The 23,356-nt window shown below is 46.1% G+C and overlaps 1 long non-coding RNA gene across 1 annotated transcript in view; it reads right to left on the minus strand.

Moving 5' to 3' along the window:
- Window positions 1-2,019: 2,019 nt before the first annotated feature.
- The window catches only part of LOC128062254 (uncharacterized), a 34,108-nt gene continuing 12,771 nt past the window's right edge, over window positions 2,020-23,356 (minus strand). The window contains exons 3-5 of the long non-coding RNA XR_008200811.1: window positions 20,532-20,619; window positions 4,692-4,752; window positions 2,020-4,584 (exon numbers count right to left, since the gene is read on the minus strand). This is a non-coding gene — a long non-coding RNA (uncharacterized LOC128062254). The remainder of the gene's footprint in view (window positions 4,585-4,691; window positions 4,753-20,531; window positions 20,620-23,356) is intronic.

The following is a 23,356-nucleotide window of genomic DNA, read 5'->3' on the forward strand; positions in this document are numbered from 1 at the left end:
GATGCCAGACCCACTATTAGAGACTGTGGCTCAGGTCTGGGCCACCTCTTAGCTGAGAGGTGTCAGGCCTTAGCAGAGGGGGGTGACAGCCATCAAGGGCCACAGCAGAGCTTGCAAAGTGAAACAGAAGCCTATGGGCAGCATGCAGGTAACTGTTTAGTCGCTCAGTCGTGTCCAGCTCTTTGCGACCCCATGGACGTATAGCCCGCCAGGCTCCTCTGGCCATGGGAGTTCTTAGGCAAGAATACTGGAGTGGGCTGCCATTTCCTTAATACAAATACCAAAATGGGTCACACAGGAAACGTGAATTAATTGCTAACCTTTAAAAATAATTAAATTTTTAGTAAAAATCTGGATTGTTGGTTTTTCCTTAAAAGAGCAGACCATGCGGGACCCTGAGGCCTGATTTCCATGATGGAAACCAACAGCTACCGCTGAGCAGGCCATCCTCTCCGGAGGGTGGGCTTTCTCCAGTCTGCCAAAGACCTCATGATTCCTTGGTCAACTGCTTGTCCCCTGGGCAGGGCGTCCTCACATCTTGGTTTGCTGGGATGGTCCCCGTTTAGGCTTGTTGTTCATGTTTGAGTATTAACAGCAACCTCTTCACTATATCATACGGTCACCTAGATGTAATGCGCAAGCCCACTCCACCATACACACACACACACACACACACAGACAGACACTCCCCCCCAAATCCATACCACTGTAGGTCAAGCACAGAACCCTGTTATAAAGTGATTTTATTAAATTGATTTGGACATACTGTAGGTCAAATAATATTTTCCAAAGGTAACAATTATGGGCTTTAAAGCTCGACATAAAATTAGTAGCTTCAAAAGTGTTAGTCATATTCCCCAGCAACAGCATGATAAAATAATTCAACTATGTAGAAATATAGAACTCTAGGACTAGCTGGAAACTCGGAAATCATTTAGCCTAATGTCCTCATTTTGTATGTGAGAAAACTAGACTCAAAGATTAAGCGATTTTGCCCAAGCTCACATACCTAATACTAATAAAGCTAGAAATCAAACCAATTTTCCCTAAAACTAAAAATTCTATCGGTGATATTTCAACTGGCTCACTATCAACTAAAAGTCTAGGCTTTTCTCTAATGCTCCACACTACTGTGACATGAAAGAGGGTTAAGACACTACAGTAAATCGTAGTCGAGGAATTCAGGTCTGGAAGGGGCTTTATCAAATAACTAAGCCAGCCCTCTCTTCGCAAAAAGGAGGAAAATTATGTGAAGTGACTTCCCAAAGGCTTGTTAACAGAGCTATCCAGATGAAAATTCAGATGTTAACACATGTACCCCCCCCCAAATCCCATCTTCTACCTTCACCCACTCAGTTATGTGCCCCTTTTAAATCTCCTTTATGCGCTGAGGTTTTAGTTATACAAAAACCCCTTCCAGTCAAACAGAAGAAATTAATTCAAATATGAAGAGAAAATCAAGCTTTGTTTCGTATTTCGGTGACTATTTCGGGTAGTTCATTTTCCAACCTCTCAAGACAGTGGACAGACACTGCTCACCTGATCACCCAGTTCAGAGCTTTCAAAAAGCCTTAATTTCCCCCAAAGACTTCCTGAGCAAAAAGGACTACATGTGGGAAATCAACGAAAACAGGAATGAGGAGAGAAACAAAGTTCAAACTTAGTTGCTTTTTGTTGTCATTGGGGACTTTTGGTCTTCTAAACATTCCTGGAGTTCCTCCACATGAGTTTTTAATATCAATGTAGCCAAAAAAAAAAAAAAAAAGGGCCTATAAACTTCAGGATACTGAGGGTTCAGCATCTCCCCCACCCCGCTGCTCACTACACTCACCGCAGGGCAGCGCCTTCTGCTCCGCCCACTGCGCACCGCAGGGCCGCCCCACCTGCGAAAGCTGGGCACCTGTGCTCCACAGCCTTCCCGCACCGCCCTCGCCCGCACAAAGGCCTCCCTGACCGCTATCTACCGCCGCCCCCCACCCCCACCCCCACCCCCCACCGCTCTAAATCACCACCCTAGGTTATTTTCTCCATAGCACTTAAATCACTATCTCACACTACGTTATTTGTTTACTTGCTTATCATCTGTCTCCTCCACCAGAAGTCAACTCCACGCGAGTAGGGCCCCTGTCTGTCTTACTCAGTGGTATCCCCCGCAAGGGGCACAGTGCCTGGCACATAGGAGGTGTTCAATAAATATTTGTCCAATGAATGAAGAAAGAAAAGGAGAGGTTAACAGAGACTTTCCTGCCTACAAAGGAACGGATATGTAATCCTACACATTATTGCCCAAAATTACAGAAACAGAAACTATTATTAGGGACGCCTCCTACCATCCGCTTTTCCTATAGGAAAGTGGCTCCACGTGTTACTAAAGGAGCCCCAGAGGGCAGTTCTGGATGGAGAAAAATCCTAACTCCGCTCACTTCCTCCTCCCTATTTACATTCAGCTATTGTCCCCCCCCAAAAAAACAAAAAAATATTCAAGTTAAAAATATGTGATATAGCCACTAGAAAATTAAGTCTAACAGTGACACAGTGATTAGCAGAATTCACAAAATTAAAGTTCAAGGGCGTGTATGCTGGCCAATGATTTTCTCTGATAGGCAAAGTGGCCATCATGAGTCACCTAAAACCTAAAATGAAATTTGATGCCATCTAGGAAGGGGTGGATATTTATGGGCATTTGGAGGATACACGGGTAAAGTGAGTGCAGATGCAATGGGATACATGGACAGATATGGAGAGGCTAAACCAAGTGGTAACCTCTGAAGTGCCAGAACACTACTTGGTGGGAGCTGGCCGTTTTCAGATGGATTCACCTGGGATCAAGAGAAGGAAGATCGTGTTCCTGAAATGGGGCAGTATCTGGGCTAACTTTTAGGTTAAGTGTAGACAGAAGGTGACTTGGGAGGCTGTGCAACCACCATGGTTTCCTGTGTATTCCACCAGAATCCCAGGAAATGCACACCCACGACTGGGACCTCACAGCCTGCCCTGGGCACACACTCACAGGAGCTCCAGATTCACAAGTTGTGCAACACACTTGGCATGAATCCAAAAACTCACCCTCACACATGCCTCCTGGAAAACAATGTTCTGCTGGGTCCTGCTGTAAAAATTTCTTGGATCAATGTAGGTATTTACAGGGTTTTTCCTTCCTAGTGGCACTTATGGGTTTTAAGAATTTTTTTTTAACTCTTAGCAAAACACTTTATATAACTGATATTTTGAGATGGTTTCTCTCCTTTGTGTGCACTCTCTGGTGGATGCAGAGGCTGGTGCTCTGACTGAAGGCCTTCCCACACTCATCGCACTTAAAAGGTTTTTCCCCTGTGTGCACTCTCTGATGGATGCAGAGGCTGGAGCTCTGGCTGAAGGCCTTCCCACACCCACAGCACCTATAGGGCTTCTCCCCCGTGTGCACTCTCTGATGGATGCAGAGGCTGGAGCTCTGGCTGAAGGCCTTCCCACACTCATAGCATTTATAGGGCTTCTCTCCTGTGTGGACTCTCTGATGCATGCAGAGGCTGGAAGTGTGCCTGAAGGCCTTCCCACACTCTTCACATTTAAAGGGCTTCTCTCCGGTGTGCACTCTCTGATGCATGCAGAGGTTTGAACTATTGCTAAAGCCCCTTCCACACTCACTACAGACATAGGGTTTCTCACCTGTATGAACTCTCATGTGAATCTGCAGGTGTGAGCTCCAATTGAAGGCTTTGCCACACTCGTAACACTTATAGGGCTTCTCCACTGTGTGGATTTTCTTATGTCTGTTAAGTTTGGTCGTAGTACTAAAATCCTTACCGCAATCATCACATTTATAGACCTTCTCTCCTGTGTGGTCTCGCCAATGAATATGAAGTTCTGATATATGAAAGAAACCCTTGTCACACTTGTCACATTTATGGGGCTTCTCAGCAGTGTGAATTTTCTGATGCATAAAAAGATCTGCTCTCTCAGAGAAAAACTCCCTGCACATGGGGCACTTGTAGATCATGGTTCCTATTTGGTATCGTGATTTAGAGATTTCCTTACAAAGACTACAGTTACAGGCGGCTGTCTCAGAGTCTCTCATTTGGCCATGGTGGCGTTTATCTCAAGCTGGCTCTATGCGGGAGGTCTGAGGTCGGCCTAAGCTTTTCCCTGCCTGTCTTTCTATGGAAGGTTTCTTCCTGCATAGTGTTCCTCACTCAGTATTATTACTGATTATAAAGTGACATGTATATCCACATCAACTCTGGAACTCATTAACACAGCACTTTCTTTTAGATCCTGAGCTGTCAACATTCCAAGAGGCTGCCAGGGTGCAAACCTTTGTGCTTTTAAGCCCCTGGAATCTTCCTCTTGCAGAATAATCTCGTTCGTCTCACTTGCAGGGAAAGGCCTGCCCAGTGTCCCCTGCGGCCGAGGGCGCAGTCCTGCGTGCTGGCCTCGGTCCCCGGGAGCCTCCCCTTGCAGAGGCACTATGACATCCTGCTTCCTTCGCATCAGACAGGAGCCTCCCAGGAAGCAAGCACCGCGGGTCCAGGCGTGTCAACCCTTCCTTGTGAGGTCTCCCTGCACAGCTGTTGCTCTGGCGGTCTCCTGTAACAGAAACGTAAACACATACACTGAAAATGCCTTTCTCGTCCAGAAAATTGCCATGGATTCTATAATTAATTTCCAATAAGCAAGACAGTGGTGACACAGACCTTCTGTGATCTTGAGGAAGGAGCTCTCTCTTCCAGAGATGTGTCTCTTGGATTTGCAGGTCTGAAGAAGAGAATATGTAGATATCATGCTCCCATTCACAGTCCACGCACATAATCCAATTACAACCACTGACTGTAATTAAGCAACACCAAGGGCTAATATTATTGAAAAAGAGAAGAAATCCTCAGAAGACCTACATGTGAGTATGAGAAGCAGCTGTCTACACAAAGGAGCAATAAGGAAAACTCCCTCCACTTGGAACCTCAGAAGGAACAATGCTGCTGCTTCTGGAGCTGAAACACAATACTGAGGAGCCCTCCAATCCAGAGAAAGTAAATATATGACATGTCGGCATCAAGAGTCATTCCCTCGCTTAACTGTCCCAATGGTTTCCTGATGTTCTTAGAATCCCAATTCTTAACCTAAAACCCAAGGTCCTGCACGGCCCTGCCCCCACCTGCTCTAACTTCACACACGGCTGGGTGTGTCAGCTGCCTCTCTCTCCTCTTCCTCAAGAAGGCTCCTGGCTAAGACTCTATTTAAGTCTCTTATTTGATTCCTTCAGAGTACAGTGAACTTGTAATTATCTAATTGTTCCTTGCTTTTTGTTCTGTCTCCTGTGCTAGAAAGTAAACACCAGGAGGGAGGAACTTAATATGTTGCTCACTTACATTCTGGCCAAGCAGGTGTTCAATGGATACCTACTGGATGCATCCACAGGGTACTTAATGACATCTCCTCTCTCCCGCAGATATGTCCTGCTTCATTCTGGTACAGCAGGTAAAGGTATATTTTCCACTGCCTTATTACCAGACTTTTGATAACTAACACGGGACAAAATATACACCAAACAGACACAGAAGAAAATCCCCAAGTACTCAATCTGAAATCTTTTGAGGTTTAGGATGCCTTAGCTACATTTTCATGTCCTGTATTATGCTCAGCAAGTGATACTTCAGTTACTTAGTTAATGAAATAAACAGATCTTAGAATAACATTCTCAATACTATGCTCAATACAAAGACAGGGTACACAAGGGCTTGAGGAGGTTTCTTTAACATTAAAATCACAAAATAAGGGGACCTCCCCGGTGGTCCAGCAGTTACGATTCCAAGCTTCCAATGCAAGGGATGCAGGTTCAGTCCCTGGTCGGGGAACAAAGATCCTACGTGCCAAGCGGCATGGCCCAAAAAAGAAAAAAAAAATGCAAAATAAACAGTACTGTTTCCAGATGGAAGTGTCAGAATAATGTAATTCATCTAAACAACCAAGGTTTCAGCAAAAGAAAATATAATCAGTGTGTGAAAAATTATATATGCATCTATCTATCCCAAGATATACTGGCAAAATAGGAGATGGGCAGTTTATTCACTCATGCGGTACCTGTCACAGCAAAACTGCAGGCAGCCCAAGGCCCACCCACTGGGGAGGGCTTAAACCAACTATGGGGCTTCCTTACAGGGAACTACTGCTCAGCCATCAAAACGAGGGAATGGGGACGAGCACGATGTACTGACACAAGTAAGCCCAGGGGCTGGTGCTGGTGGTTTAGTTGCTAAGTCGTGTCCAACTCTTGTGACCCCATGAACTGTAGCCTGCCAGGCTCCTCTGTCCATGGGATTCTATAGGCAAGAATACTGGAGTGGGTTGGCATTCCCTTCTCCAGGCCCAGGTAATATTATCTAGGAAAAACAAAACAAGGCACAGATTAATATATCCAACCTGCTAACTTTTGTGCAAAAAAGGCGGGGAATGTGAATTATTTACATATATCTTTGTGATGTATAAAAGTAAACATGGAGAAAGAATACAAAACGAACTTTTTATTGAAGTATAATTTACAATGTTCTGTTAGTTTCAGGTGTACAACAAGTGATTCTGTTATACATTTAGATATATATTCCTTTTCAGATTATGGTTATTGCAAGATATTGAGTATAGTTCCTTGTGCTTGAGTTGAGTAGGTCCTTGCTGTTTTCTATTTTATATGTAGTAGCGTGCATATGTTAATCCCAAATGCCTATTTTATCTCCTCCACTTATCCTGCTTGGTAACAGTTAAGTTTGTTTTCTATATCTGAAAGTCTGTTTTTGTTTAATACAAAATGAATTTAAACAGGAAGAAGAAGAAAAGGATGAAGTAAAATTTCTCTGAATGTAACATTATGTTGTTTTGGCTTTGGAAACACATGTTTATATATTCAAAAAATGAAATTAAATAAACAAGAAAAGCAGTTCCTAAAATTTTAAAACAAAACGAAGAAAATGAACCTTAACTTTCCTGTTATCCACAAAAAACTTTTAAGTACAAGAGACTGGATGTCCATACTTGGAGGGAAATTCTGTTGATAAATAAAGCTGCAAAGAACTTAAACTTCTTTCATAGTTTAACTGAGTTATAACAAATGTATGTTCATTAAGTAGGATAATGCAAATAACTCATTATGGTAATGTTGTTGGGAACCAAGATTCAAAGCGAAAGAAGTGAGATACTGACATAAAATCAAAATTAAGGAAAAAAATCTTATAATGTAAAATTTGATTTAGAAATATCTGTTTGAATTCATGTTTCCCTTCCTCTTTTTTTTTTTTTTTTTCAGGGTATCCACCAAAAAGGCCTGTCAACAATGATAACCAACAGCAGTGGTCCCTTCTCTTATGGAACCTTCTCCAGCAAATGGCACAGGGATCTTTGCAGAGTGGCTGGTCTCAAGGCCAGAGCAGCACTTTACACAGTGAGCCTTGGGACACCTTGTTACGCCAGAATGTGAGGAGTCATGCCAAAGAACACAGATGCCGACTTATGAATAGACTCCCACTGGCCAAAACTGGGACAACTGAGCGTCAGAAGGAATGATGAATGTGATCCATTGAAACACACCAAATATACAAAATCCCTGAATTCACAGTGACGACAAGGGGTGGGGAGGCATGGAGAGAGAAAGAGGGACAGACAGAGACAGAGAGACAGACTCAAGGCACTAGACTAAACTGAAAGTTACAGAATACCAACTTTTACCTTTTTTGAAACTTGGCAATTAAAAGGAAAGAATGTCTTCCTCTATAAACTCTTTCAAGAGAATGCAACAAGCCAGCTAGTAAATGTGCAACTGTAACGAAATGAATGATTCAGACCATGGCAAGAAATGGGCAAAAACATCAGATGAAAGACTGATCAAGAACTTCTTATACTTTTGAGGATCCCACTATCAACCCCGGACCCCCTTATCATGTCAACATACTCCAAGAGGAGCAAGTACACCCCCTGCCTCCTGGCCTGATGCCACAGGAACCACACGGCGTCACCTGAAACATTCTTGCCAAACACGCCTCTTGGACTCCTTTTTATTTGAGGGAACTAGGAGGGACGGCTAGGGAACTACCAGGATGGATAGGGAACTATCCAGGTAGTTGCTACCAGGATAGCAGCAATCACCTGCTGCTATCCCACAGCAGGCTAGGGATACAAGCAGAAAAATAACAATGTGAGCCAGTCCACAGGACAACTGCCCATTTCTGCAACAAGTAAATGGTGTGGAAAAGGTTGGAGGGGAGGGTGGACTTCCCTGATGGTCTAGTGGTTAAGACTCTGCACTTCCAATGCAGGGGGCTTGGGTTTGACCCCTGATCAGAGTAAGATCCCACATGCTACATGCCACAGCCAAAAAAAAAAAAAAAAAACAAGAAAAAAAAGTTGAGGTGGGAGCTGCTCTAGATTAAAGACACCTGAGATATAACAATCAAATGTAACTTGAGGACCTACCTTCTTAGGAATTTGATTCAAATAAGCCAGCTGCTAAAACGGGACAACTGGGGAGATGCTCATTAGGGACTAGGTATCAGATTACACAAGGAACTGGGCTCACTGTATGTGGTATGATGATGCCTTTGCAGTTGTGTAAACCAATGTCTGTATTTTTAGAGATGTATACCGAGGCTTGTAACAATGAAATGATGTCTGAGATACATCTTAAAATGCTTGGGCTAAATAAAAATAACAGACAAAGCAAATGCGAGAGAACTGTTGTAACTGTCGAATCTAGGTGACAGATAAATAATGAATAAGACAGTCGATCTCTTCCTTTGTGTATGTCTGTCATTCTTCATGATAACAAAACTGGCTAATACTGGGAAACATTCTTTGCCTGCTCCTCTCGCAATGACAAACTGACCCCCAAACCTGGAACACTGCACAGAGGTGCACGTGAACCAAGCAGATGCAGCCCTCCAATGGCTGCGACCTCAGCAGTCCATCCTGAGAGCGTGAGTGTGGGTGCACTGCAGACGTCTCTGGAGAGCGGAGGGAGGCTGCTGGGGATGAGCAAGGGACGCGGGGAGCAGTGCTGCACTCGGTTCCTCCTTCCCTCACCAGCTCCTCAACCGAGATGCCGTGGTTCCCCTGGGGCCCTCCCTTGGAGAGGCAGCGGCCAGGGTCAGGGCATCCATCCAGACTGGCCTCAGAGAGACTGGCTCTGCTGGTGACGTGAAACTCCTGCAGTCGTCGGGCGTGACCTTCCACCAGAGTGCCTCTAAGCGGGGAAATCGGGTACTGCCGTGCCTTCCAGGTAAAAGGCCTGGGCACAGCTATAAGTCTCAATGCACTGAGCGCAAGCCATATTCTGCAGGTAAAAGGCCAGGCAAAGAATCTCCAGACTTGCCATGTGACCAACAAGAGGACAAACAGGCATCAAGGATCCCCACCGCAGCCTTTCCTAAAACAGCACCTGTCTCACTGCCTCTTCACAGACGGCAGACCAAGAGAGCAGGGAGGAATCACAGAATTCTACACGCCGCAAGGGCACGATGCTCCCATGAATCTCTCCCTCGAAGCATGTTTCCTATCCAGTGTCCCATAAGGGCTTTCACGGGGACAGTGTGTATGACTGGGGGCCACCTGGGAGACCCAAGGAGGAAGTGGGCTTGCAGCTGACGTCGCCAGGCACCACCACAGGCCATGTCCCGACTCTCCACGAGACTTCGAGGCACCATCACCAAGTCCGTGCCTTCAACCTGCATGTGAGGAGACCTTTTCAAATAAGAAAGGTGCAGAAATGAGAGGAAAAGGGTTTTAAGTAGCCCAACTGCCCCAAACCCCACCTTTCATTAAAAGGAGTTTCTTCTCTCCCTGAGGTCTGTCCATCGGGAGATCTGCCTCATGTCAACTATGTGACACCAACACCACCTCATCAACACCTGTCCCTAGGCCACTTAAAAGTAAGGGATCTAGGTGAACAAACAACTGCGGCTGAAATGCAAGGAAGTTAAAAAACAGATGAGCCCTAAATACAAAGAAACTACGTCCTGAAAGAACAAAAGGTCTGGGCCCTGGCACAGGATAAGGGTCACTTGGAGACGGAGACACAGGATTAACGGGCCAGGAGGACGGGGCTGTTGCCCTTGGAGGGCTGATTGGGCCACGTGCTCCCAAGTCTAGACACAGTTCAACCGGCGCTGTGACCAGGAGGCGGCACTGCTGCTGGACTGTGGGGTGAGGCCCAGTGTCTACCGCAGTGGCCTTGACCTTCCTTGCAGGCAGCATGCTTGTTTCCTATGGCATCAGGCTTGGGCCGGGGGAGGAGGCACAGGGTCTGTCATTTCTCTTGGAGTTTTGCTGACAAAGGTTAGTGGGCTCCAGGGTGGGAGAGGAGCCCACTCTGGTCCTACCTGCAGGGGGCAAAGGTCAAGAGGCACGTACAGAGTGGGGACACTGATTTTCTCTCCAAATTTCAGCCTGAATTTGTTGAAAAACTCAAAGATAACAGTCCCTCTGCCCTGGGAAGAAGCTCATGAGGCTGTGCTGGGGAGGGAAGACTGGATGTGGACTTTGAAACAGGATTATTTAAACATACTTCTGTGTGTGCCTTTCATATATTACTGTCTTTTACACAGCTGTCCCCAAAATACGATTCTACATAGGAAAAATCAGTGAACTCATTTTTCATGGATTTCTTGTTAAAACAATCCAGTGGTTACAGAAGGACTCAGGCGCCACAAGGCAGGGGCTGAGGACAAGAGGGAGTGAGTGGGACACTTGAGAGTCAGCACCCCCCAGGGCCCGGAACTGGGCCAGTGGGAGGCACCAGTGTGGCCGTGTCCAGAGGACAGCCAGCTCCCCCACAGAGAGGCACAGACTGGGAAAGGAGACGAGTGGATGCTCCAGAACACTGACTTGGACCTAGACACACTCCGCACAGGCTGGCTGTGAAATCAAAACCAAGCCCCTGATTGAGCAGGAGAGAAAGCCATGCACACCCGTCAAGGCGGTGGCAGACAGCAGCCTCGCCCTCAGACCCCACAGCAAGCCGGCTGCCGTGGTGCGCCGTGTCTGTCTACATGCTGTGGCTCCTATCACGCATTAAGTGTAGATAACCCCACTCTACAGTAGCCGACTCTAATAGCCCAGTCAAAGCTATGTCAACAGAGATCAAACTAACTTTCTATCCAGAACCAGACCTGTCAGAACATATGGGCTTTTGGTTCTGACATTCAGAGGGACAAGGGCATCCTTCCTGGAAAAGATAAAAAGGAATAAAAAAAGAATTGGAAGGAAGACATTCCAATGCCTCCAGCGTCAACCAAGGCTCCTACTACCAATGGCAGTGGGCTGCACCAGCCACATGACTTGTCTCCTCCCCACGTGCAGAGCAGGCACTTGTGTCCCAGGGCCTGGAGAAGGTTCTCAGAGACTATCAAAGGGCTGTAGCTCAGATGAGGAAGCCTCAGACTAGTCAGGCTGAAAGAATCCCAACCAACTCCCAGTCTCTTAATTACTAGGAAGTGTTTTACAGGAAGATCCCAGTGTTCCCAGTTGCACTAACACATATTGGTTCATGCCATGCTGTTGAGTGTTTGATATCTAAGTGATACTCAAGAGAATCCAGCCCACCCAGAAGCAGGCCCAGAAGAAAGGTGTCCCTGATGCCAACAGTCCTGGAAACTGAACTCAGATGCAGGATCAGCCTGTGCGAGAGTGCATGCACACGTTCCACAAACACTCAGCCCCCAGTACTTGTTGGGCAGTGGGCTGCCCTCTGGAAGATCCTGTGATGAACAACACAGCCGTGGCTTCTGCCTTTGTGTGGCAGACAGTCTAGCAGGGGAGGCAACGGGCTCAGTGCTGTGCGAGTGGTGCTGTGGCTGAGCAAGGCCCTGGGGACACAGCTGCACGCCTGAGGGGCACCCCAACCGGCTTCACATCAAAAGGAAGACGTCCAGTAAACTCTACTTTTAAACTGAAACCAAAAGGAGGAACCCTTTTGGAGGAACTCACCCTGGGGAAGGGCAAGTATCTAGAGACAGCCAGGATGACCAGCCCTAGGAGCGCACTTCAGCACATGGGAGGCAGAAGGGCGGGGTGGTGGGCGACTCTGCCCCTCTCTTAGCTCTACCAGATTATGGTTTCCTGTGTGATGGGAAAGGGCGCTTTCTTAGGATAAAACGCTAGGATTTGAAATCGAAGGGGAGTGGGGAGCAATAGGCAATAATGTTCTGTCTGGAAACAGGAGGGGAGGCTTTCTAACTTACATGTAGCTTCTGCCATGTCCACATGGCCTCCGATGCCATAGGAATCTGTCCCCAGAGCCTGGTCAGTGAGGGAGCGAGGCTCCTTGCTGCAGGACTGAGACAAAGCTGGCCTACTGTGGAGCGTATACACCTTCACTCACCCGTCCCCACCACGTCCCTTTCCACAGCAGCCGTGACTTTAATGTCCCCCCAGATTACCACAAACCCTGCCAGGGAATCATCTGCTAGCGAGTCTTAAGACTGCATACCCTCTAGCGGGCCAAGACTATGAAGAAGCTCCAGCCTCTCATCCTCACCACCAAGAAAACATTTCAGAAAGATTACACTCTTCTGTAGACACCAAAGCCTATGAAACCTCCCACCCATCCGACAGCCTAGTCCTGAGAGCAAGAGTCTCCATGCGGCCCCGGCCCCGTGGCCCCAGCAGCCCTCACTCCTTCACACTCAGCCCACTGAAAGCTGCCTCTCCCCCAAGAATGGCACTTTCTGCCCTTTGTCATTCTGCAAAACACACACTTCGCAGCTCTCCCACTTATTTACAGCGTGACTTTAAGCAAGTCATTTAAGCCTAAGACTCAAAGACCTTGAACATAAAAGAGAAATGATACTCACACCTCTATCTCTCGGAGCTGTCACGAACATGAAATGAGACTGTGCACAAGCCCAGGCTCCGTGTGCACGCCCCTCTGATCTTTTCCTCAGCTTGCTGCAGGTCGGGAAGGCTTGCTGTTCACTGGAGGGCAGCTTCAGGAGCCTGCGGTGCTCGGCCAGTGTCCAGTTACCTCCCTGCGTCCGTCCCCTCTCTGGACCATGTGCTCATCCCTATTCCGGATCACCTCTCCCTGTCAGTGCAGCACTGAGGAGCCAATAATTCAGTGCTCTATCCTCCCAGGGTGAAAGCCAAGTCCCCAGATCTTTCTCTTGAGTTGGGGAAAGTACTCATCAATACTGGCTATAGAATGACAAAGAAACTCTTTTCCCTAAAAATTCCTCTTGTATCCAGTTTCGTAGCTCAGAATAAGGCTTGGTCATGGTATCCATCACTTTCCTGCCCCCTTTCTCTGTGTCTCTGCTACCCACAGAAATGGTCAAAGTGTGCTCTAAAATATGCCCTGCACATTCTGCTTTCCTCACTCACTCCAGGTTTAAGGCTCCTCCTCCAACACACTAAGCCAAGAGCCTGACAAACGGCCTGGTTCACTGTACAACCACGCTCCAGCAACAGGCAAGAGGTCAGACGCCTTCAGGGTTGGGTAGGGAACAGAACCATGTGCTCTTGTCCACTTGAAGACATCAGGGGTGAGTGGGCCCCTCCCACCTACTCTCCCTTAAAAGCATTCACTCCTACAAATACAATGTCATCAGGCTGAAAGTGGTCCACCAGCTACAAGCTGAGTCTCTTGCAAAAAACCCAACCCATGAGCAAGGGATCCCAAACAACCATCCAACCCTGGGAGGCTCAGTTCTTGCAGCTGCTGTCCTAGACCAGCAGTTCTCAAAAACCAAGACTCTTGAGGATTCCAGACCCTTACAAAACAAGATCAAATGACTTTCAAGATAATACTAAAACGTTGCTTGCTTTTTTTCACTGTGCTGGCACAGGCAAATGCACTGGCTGGCCAACGTGCCCACTCCTTAGGCTCCTCACACAAAACCCTGTGGCAAAGGCACCAGTAGTTGAAAGATTCTTCACCTCCAGGGGTTCACAGTAAAACAAAAAAAAGTTCCACTTAAGAATACCCTTGAAGAAGCAATAAAAAATAATTCTTTAAATCTAGACCCTTTTATTATATTTATAACATCTATGTTAAACATATGTTCATTATTTATATTGATATGAAATACACACACATATATTTTAATGTATATTTATCATATTCCTGGTTAAAATGGAGCTACATCAGGTCACGTACCCAAGCACAGTGTTGTCTCAAGGAAGAATGCTTGTCTAACTGTCTGAGCTGCAAACTCAACCGGCCTCTTCTCGACAGAACGTCATTTTTACTTGAGTGACTACACACTTGCTCTGCAGACTGGGGTGCAGACATCTCAGATAACAGGAAACTGATGGCATTTATTGCCAACTGTCAAATCTGAGCTTTCTAATGAAACCTAGAATCTGGGAAAACTCCTGTCTGTCACCATGGGCTCTCTAGTCTCCTGAGACTTGAAGACTGTTCTGATGAAAACGACAGTAACACTAACCATGAGTTTCCTGATATTGTACATAATGAAATGTATGAACATTTTCTGCCTCTGCAAAGTGAGCTGATGTTGTCCAAACGAACCATGTGTCAGGTAATGCAACATCGTGGGTAAAACATCTATTCAAAGTGCAGGAAGAGACCAGGAATTTTAACACAGGATTTCAGATTGCACACTGCAAATAATCTGCAGGAAACCACCACTTGTCAAGTTTGGTATCAGGTCACAAAGGAACTCACAAGTACCTGAAAAGGCTACTGAAACCTCCTTTTCAGTTCTAAAACAACACACTGCAAGAGACTGAGCACAGAAGCAGACATAAATATTTATACCACTCTTCCTACTAAGTGTTTTTTGTTTTAGAAATGTATTATTTTCATAAAAACATAATCTGTGTTAATGTGTAATGAGTTTATCATTATTTTTAAATTAATACTTTTGTAAAATTTTAGTCTTCATTTCTATTATAAGTGTCGATCCCTGTAATCCACATAGATAGAAAGCCCTTTGAGGTCCTTAATAACACTTTTTAAAGTGTAAAAAGATCCGAAGCCCAAAAAGGGATTGAGATTCTATCTCAAACTCACTTTTTTTAAAGCTGAAAGTATGGGAACAAACTGTAAGATGAACAGTTAATTGTAGTCAGTCATTTCTATCATCAGCCATCATTATTCTGGGTGTAAGATTCTATAAATGTAACGATACTCCTCTAAAGTAACCCCAAAGTCAAGTTTTGTCCATAAGAAGACTGAAAAATAAACACTACAAGAAATAATTCATTTTCAAGGATTCAGAAGTTATCCCATTAGGCAGCAACCCCTGATGTGTTCCTGTAAGACCTTGATTGATCTCTGGCCCAAGGGCCTTGTGATTTTTTATTATCTTACACGGTTCTCCCTGGACATGCCAGATGCCGCTGTTAGTGAAGCAAGAACATGGAACCTGTCCCCAGCCATAAGGAAGTCCCAGAAGTCAGCCAGCTCAGACATTACTCTGGCCGCAGTACTACACCAAGGTACCTCTACTGGACCCTCTTCTACAAGTCTTGGAACAAAAGATAAATGTAAAGACTGTTCGGGTGCCTAGTGTCTGCGTATTGCCGAGGAACAGGGCTAAGAAGTTCAAGGCCACCCCTCTCTGCATGCCACAAAGATCTGGGCAGACAGCAGAGGCAGTGTCTATCTCCTCACTGACCCCACTACACCTTCAGAAAATTCCAGTCTAAACTACACATCACACAAGGTAGTGTCGACCTAGATACTCAACTCCATGGGCCCAATCCACTCATCTTTGCTCAGCTATCTACCTCAGAATAACTTAAATAAGCAGTCACCTGTCACTCATTGATCAGGACTCTGAATGCCACATTCATTCTATTTTGTTTCTATGTCACCATCAGTCCTCGAATGGAAGACACAGCAGCCTGGAAGACACCCACGCTGGCTGCCCAGGGCAGGCTCATGTCCCCAGAAAGCCTTTCCAATTTCCAACACTTTTCCCAGTACCTCACTCCTAAGCTACCAAGGCCACTTTTCCTCATTCTGGTCCCTCTGCACATGCCCTGGGCTGCCTCAATGGCAACAGGTCACAGGAAGCCCCACCTTGTAAGGTCCTAGACCTCTCACCTAGGGGCTGGCTTCCCCTAACACTCTACAGAAGCCACTAAGGCCTCCACCTGGTTTGCTCCCCACACATCTTCATCTGCCCTTGCTGACAAATCCCTCGGCCAAGCCCCAGCCGCCAGGCCGCTCTTCTGAGCTGGTGCTCTCACTCACACAGGTGAACGTAGGCTTCCTTGTCTTTCCAGGCTAACTTCAGCTGAGAGCGGAGCTTCACTTACAGTGATTCAAGCGCACATCTCTCTCCTGAGCCTAAATGTCCTGCAGTCAAATCCCTCTATAGCCTCAGAACGTGGGCTGGGCTTCTATCCACCCCGGGGCCCGTCCAGGTGCTTACACACTGCACTTTGTCACTGGAGCGCCATGACCTCGGAGCAGGGCTCCTGAACTAGTCAGTCAGTCACTGGCCGCTGGCTACTGTCGGTGCACATCTACTCAGCAGCACACCCTCACCTGTATTCCCACACTCCCGACCTGGCGCCGGAGCGGCTCTTCCTGAATACACCACTGATCATCAGTAGCCTGAGTAATTCAGAAGGACAATTTCCCCAACGGTAGTGAGGTCAACTTTTCAGATCAGTCAAAGGAGGTTCTGACTGAGCAGGAGTCTCCAACTCAACTTTAACAGCAACAATGAATTTCACGACACTTTGGATGCCTTCCTCTTGCTTCGCTCCCTCCAGTTGGTGAGAAAAGACTCTGATCCAGTATGAGTCCTGAGCACTAGAGGAGAACCTTGACACTGGTGCCCTTCAGTCACTTGGCCAGGATCTCCCAGCGAGGCCACTCTGTCCCTACCCCACCCACCTTTCTGACTTGGGGCCCCAGGTGTGTGGGCTCCTCTGTCCCGCTATTCCTGCCCACATGTCCCGAAGCCCTACACACTGAAAGTTCTAGGTTCCCTGCCCTCGCCCTTAACAAAGTCCAGTGGCCAAGGACGTGAGCTCTGGGTTTTACTGAGCTGTAGGGAAGAGAGCTGCTTTCCCTCTGTCCTTGGGATGACTGCTCTTTGTGTGACTTGGCCTAATGATTCCTAATGGAAAAAAGATAAAAGACAAAAGAAACCATGCCAGATTTTTCTTTAACCAGAAATTATCTCAGAGACTATGAAATGAGGTCTGGAGAAGGGCAACAAGTATGGAGGGAGTGATGCCAAGTTTTCTTCTGAGTCTGCAAAGAACAACTGCCTGCCTGTGTGATTTCGGTGATAAAAGCATGACACAGGGACGCACTCCTCCGTTCCCCTCCAGCCAAGTCCTCCCACAAAAATGACCTGCAAAGAGACACAGCAGGGTGTGGGCCTGGTGCTGCCATTCGCTATGTGACCCTGGCTGATCTCAGACTGATCTGTAAAAATATGGATAATAATGTCTACAACACTCGGCTGTGATAATTAAAGAAGATAATAAGTGTGAAAGTACTTATCAGGGTGCCCGCAGCCTCGCTGAAGCCAAATAAATATGAGTTTCCTTATTTCCCTTATTTTAATTAATGCATGACACACGCATTCATTTGCCAAGAATGTCATTTCACAGAGAGAGGCTTCCCGAGGCCCGGCAGTGCCTCTCCCTGTAATTAGGGTTCCTCCTTTGCTCAGAGTCAAACGCTGCTTTCTCACCCTCGCATCTGTCTCCTGCGCCTCCCAGCACTTTTCCCTCTTGACCCTCTATTCAAAGGATCGTTTTAAAACACTCCTGACTGCAGTGACATCTCCCCTCACTCTGAGCTCCCCCACCTCTCTCCTGCTCTTGAACACTGTACACAGAAATGACCGCCGGACAGGACAGAGTGTGACTTGCTTCGGTGATGTATCACCTGAGTACCCACATACAAGGCTCAAGTTCATCTTATCTATGGTAAATGTGTAAACATCTCTATACATTAGGAATCATAATAATTTGGTGGGTGGAACACTGGGCTTGCATGCAGTCCTAAGTTCAAATTCCTGATCCGTCACTAAACAGCTGTGTGACCACAGGCTGCTCACGCAGCCTTAGCTCATTCATCCACAAAATGGATGGTAAGACCTGGCATTAGTCATTCCAATGCTCACTCTCACTCATATCGTGTAGCTTAGAGGCCTCAATCTCATTTAGCCCTCGAGAAGGAGCAGTACTGATGGGGGGACTGAAAACAAAACCTTCCCAGTTCACAATGAGGACCCTCAGTGCCCGAAAGGGCCCAGCTAAGTAAAGCAAGGAGAAACACAGCCTGGACCCAGGGGACCTCGAGAGAAATGAAAAGTGGATTTTTAACAGGCCTGTCTTGAGTGACACTAGGATTGGGAGTGCCACAACAGTTGGCAAGTCAGAAAGTTTACAGATTTGGGATTCTAATTTTTAATTGTTTAAAAAAACACATAATAAAACATACCATTGCTACCATTTTTCAATGTAGAGTCCACGGCAGTGTTAAGTATGTGTGTGTGAGCGTGAATCATCTCCAGAACCTTTCCATCTTGTAAAACTGAAACTCTGTGCCCGTTGAACAACTCCCCCTTCCATTCTGCTCTATTTCCATGAATTTGCCTACTTTAACTATCTCAGATTCTGGCTACTTTTACACCTGGGTCACTGCTTGTAACTTGTTTTATTCGGGAAACCAAGGTGAGTGTGACTGGGGGAGATAGGTCTGTGGAGCAGGCTCCCTCAGAAGCACGAACCTTGAAGGCAGCTCACAGCTTAGCTGCTGCCATAATCCCAGGCTGGATGCTCTCTGGCAGCCAGAATTCAGGATTAGCATGGCTAGAGAGGCATCACCACCCCTCTCTCAAAAAGGGCCCAGAAACAGTTACAACAAACAGCACAGAGCTTCAACATTCAGGCTTTCGACCTGGGAAGACTGACACCCGAGGGGGATCAGTGTCACTGTAGAAACGTGTGCTGGCAGACGACTACCAAATGTGGCCAGTGGCCTCAGTAACACTCCTCAAGCCCAGGTACTCTAGGCAGAAATGAGCACAGGACGGAACTGGAAACACAACACACACCAACACTTTACCATTAGCTAGGCCTGTGAAGCCCGTTCTGATGCGGCATTTCACAGTGGGACTGCATCACATGGAGACCTTCTTTTTCCTGTTAGTGGAAACCTTGAACTTGAGACCAAAGTCAGTATGGAAAGAACAGGACTTCACATAAACCGAGGCCTGTATCTCTGGTCTGGCCACTCACAATGAAGAAGGTTGGCTGGGGGCACCCAAGTCAGCACCAGAAAGGAGACAGACAGGGGACAGCGTAGAGAGAAAACTCCTTTGCTGCCTGCCGTGCCCAGGCAGACTTGCCCAGGCTTCCAAACAGGGCCGGGGCTGGCAATCAATTCAGCTCCCAGAGAAAGGGATGGGAGCGAGCTGGTCAGGAGCAGCCCCCACCTTCCCACCCGGGCCCTGCAGAGTCAAGAAGGGAAAGACACCACACCTCCCCCTGGGCTTAACTTTCTCACCAGGTATAGTAACTACAACCACTAGGACAGAGGCCACTGAAACTCCTTTATCTCACCCAGTCAGTGCTCCTTGTGTGGCCGGGAAGTGAAGTCAGGGCTGGGAGTGGCCTGGAGCTGAGAATTCAGTCTCTGGCAGTGAAGGGGGAAGACAAGAAGCCACATGCCCCAGGCCAATAGCTACCAAGACAGGCTTCTCCTTCCTCCTGCTGCCCAGCTGTACATGTCAAGGACATAAAGTTTTCTCACGAATGTGAACCACAGCAATCCAGATTATGGGTTCAACTGGAATATTTTGGATTTCAACAATGACCAAATGAAGAGGAACAAATGCCTGTCCTATGTAAAATACATGTTGTCTTCTTGAGTTGAGCTGAAGAAGGAAAAAAAAATTATTTAAAAATGATCACAAATCCACAGGTTCAAAAGAAAATGAAGGAAAAAATGCTTATGCTGGAAATATGATGCTCTCAGAATTATGTCTGCACAGAGACTGATGTAACATCCTGCCCAAGGTAAGAAGACTTCCAGGAACTCATATTTAAGGAGAAAGCTGATGTTCAGGCTTTGCAAACAAGAAAACACCAGAAACACACAGAGTAACAAACTCAGCTCAAAAGCAAGTTGTGATATCTCAATGAAGACAGGAACAATGGGAAAGACAACCAGGAGACCATCAGTCCAGAAACCAGGTTTCTGATCCAGAGTCCTTCAGGACAGCAAAGGGAAGTGGAACAGCCAAAGGAAAGCTTTAATAACTTTAATGGCTCACATGAAATTGAGAAAATTAGACTCCAGAGGTACAAAGAGGAGCCCCAGATGGGACAAAGATGCTTCTGCTGACTTCAGAGTTAAGGAAGGGTGCCTAAGGTCTACAGAAGTCAAAGCCAGATCCAGGCAAGAGTATAAGAAAAACCATGAGTCAGGGAAACTTGCTTCCTCATTGAGCCCTAAAGGGAACATGCTTAGAAAGAACCCCAAAGACATTTTGTTTTAGAAATAGTTGAGGGTGATTCTCCATCTACAAAAATGGTGAAAAAAGGGGAACACTTACCACAGTGACAGAAGTCAAAACCCCCAAGACATTCCAGAGCAAGAGTCAGGGCCCACAGTGGCTGAAGGGCAACAAGAGCCTTGGGATCCTGCGGGGTCAGAAACATGTGGAGAGAAAAGGAGAAGGCGTGTATCAGGGATGACTGAGGATCACCAGGCTTTTCAAAGAACTGAGTATTCTAAATATGGGGCCCCAGCTGACCCTCTTATAATCAGGACTTATTCTAAAATGTGGAATTCAAGGCATGCAGGGCCAAACAGATGATGAGAAAACCCAAGAAACTCTATAAAGGAAAAGCCAGGAATGTCTACACAACTTCACTTCAAGATGCAAGAATCCTAGTATCATAAATAGCCTCGTTAGGAATTTATCCACACTGAGTTCTAGGTTATTAGAGACCCAATAACTGACTGGGATTGACTGGAATCCTAAAGAGTCTTAATGATTATGTGAATCAATACTGTTTTTCTCACTTATTTTCCGGGTGAGAGGGTGCTGAAGAAGTAGGGACTGAAGGAGGGTTGAGCCGGTTCATATCTTGGTTTTACCACATGCTGGCTGTGCAGCCTTCACCTCAGAGGTTAAGAATGGGGTTAATGAAGATAAGAAAAAGCACCTGACCTTGTAAAGGACCATTATAAGGCAGTTTGAGGATTAAATAAGTTAATGTATGACAAATATTTAAAATAGGGCCTAGAAAATGTTAAGGGCTGAACCATGGTTAGCTATCATTATCATTATCTTATTTATTCCATCTGCTCCCTCCCCCTCTGCTATATTCTAGAAGTGCTAAGAGTACTTTGGGTATAGATTCCAAGACCTACTTTAAAGTTTGAGGAAATCGCTTTTCCTTGGGAAATTTGATGGCATACTGAGGAAGTCAGGTATCACCGCTGCCATGTGACATTCAGATGGGACACTTCATTTGGAGACTCTGGGGCTGGTGCTAAGTTACTATATGTCTATATAGCTGCCCAGAACTTTGAGAGGAAGGAAACATGTGAATGACATGAGGTTCAAGTCCCAACTCTGCTAACAGCCATTTCAGCAGAAATCACTGATACAAGAAATGGAATCCTACAGGTCGCCCTGAGTGACCCTGCAATATCTGAGACTGAATAAAATGGGGAGAAAAGGGGAAAATGAAAATGCTTTCAATGTATTTAGGGATTTCAGTTTCTCTACAGGAACAAAGTGTTGCCTCGGAATGAAGGCTGTTAATAGGATATACTTTAAAGGATAGAGACTTCAAATGGTTTTGACTGGGGGCCAGGTTTTTTCTTCCTTGCTGAACTATACATGCCAATCATGGTGCCTGCTGGCCTGCAAATCCTACTAACGGAAACTGCCTCAGCTTTAAGGGTAGGTCCAGCTGCCATGGACCACATGACTGCTCCATCTCACGTCACCAAAGCTTCTGAGAGCAGGTGCAGACACCTGACCCATGAGCTTAACGGCGACCTCTGCTGTGGCCTGGAATAACAGTAAAAGCTGCAACAAAGTCACATTCCCAATCTCTCCCTCAGGAATCTAAACAATACTAAGAACCAGGTGATGAGCCATGAGAGATGAAGCTGAAAGGTTAGGATATACAAAGGAGCTGGAGTGGCCATGTGCAATCACAGCAAACCAAAATCATGAGGGAGTAGAAACTCTAAGTAAGGTAGAAAAAAGACTGACAGGATAAGGGAAAAGGATAAGCCAGATGGCAGCAAGAGGAAAAAGACACAGAGGAAAGACAGCAGCCCTGAGACCTCACTGTCGATGGGAAAGACTGCTTCTCTGAGCTGCCTTAGCCTAGCGAAAGCTGCCTAGCTTTCTGGCCCAAGCGCATCCTTAATGTCATATCCTGTTTCCTAAAATGGAATGGATCTCTGCTCTTTGTAACAAAAAAAGAGCACTAACTGAAGCAGTTACTTCAGCTCCCTTGAGAATGGAGTTTTCCCAGAAGGTAGCTCAGTGCCTCCAACAAACAGATTTCTGGCAAGTCCACCCCAGCCAGACACGCCTCAACATCTCAGCAGAAGAGGGGTATCTCATTCCCTATGAACCTTCAGTACAGGCCCCAAAGCTTATGAGCATCTTAATGGCCCATGAAAATGTTTTGAGACCTGAAAAAATAGTTACTGGATGTAAAATATGAAAAGAAAGTAGTAAAATCAAAGTTAATAAATGTTTAATGCCTACAACTAGTCAAATGAAGCTTAACTCTCAGTTCTGTATAAGCTACGTTTGCATGGGATATGGGTACATGTTTCTGTTTGACATGTGACATGCTAAAGGTTGCCAAAGACAAAAGTGCTGAGGCCTTCAGAGGCCTGCAAACCAGTCCTGCGGAACCAAACATGCTTGGGCGTAAGCTGGAGCATGCCCACCCTACCCTTTATAGAAGCTTACATGTTAAATATTATGCCTTACTATTAAAACTGAGCAGTGTGAAGTTAGAAATCAACCCTCACCTTTCAAATTTAAACAGACTGTAATTTTAGCACTCCTGAGTTAGGAGTCTATTATTTTTTCTTAATGAAATATTTTACAAAAAGGAAAACAACTTCTAGTAGCTGTCCTATGAGTTTTACCAAAAAGAAGGGAAATAAGGTTGTTCAGGTTGCAAATGATCCTGTACATTTAAAGGCCATCTGTCAGAATAATAAATCAAAAACTGATCACAGGTACTCTCTTCTTGTATAAGAGTCCCCTCAAATGTCAGGAACAGATCTGAACATTCTCTTCCATTTGGCCAAATTCTCCCTCTCACTGGGCTTCCCTGGTGGCTCAGACAGTAAAAAAAAAAAAAAAAAAAAAAACTGCCTGCAATGCAGGAG

This window comes from Budorcas taxicolor, chromosome 17, assembly GCF_023091745.1.
Source record: "Budorcas taxicolor isolate Tak-1 chromosome 17, Takin1.1, whole genome shotgun sequence".
NCBI classification, from domain to species: domain Eukaryota; kingdom Metazoa; phylum Chordata; class Mammalia; order Artiodactyla; family Bovidae; genus Budorcas; species Budorcas taxicolor.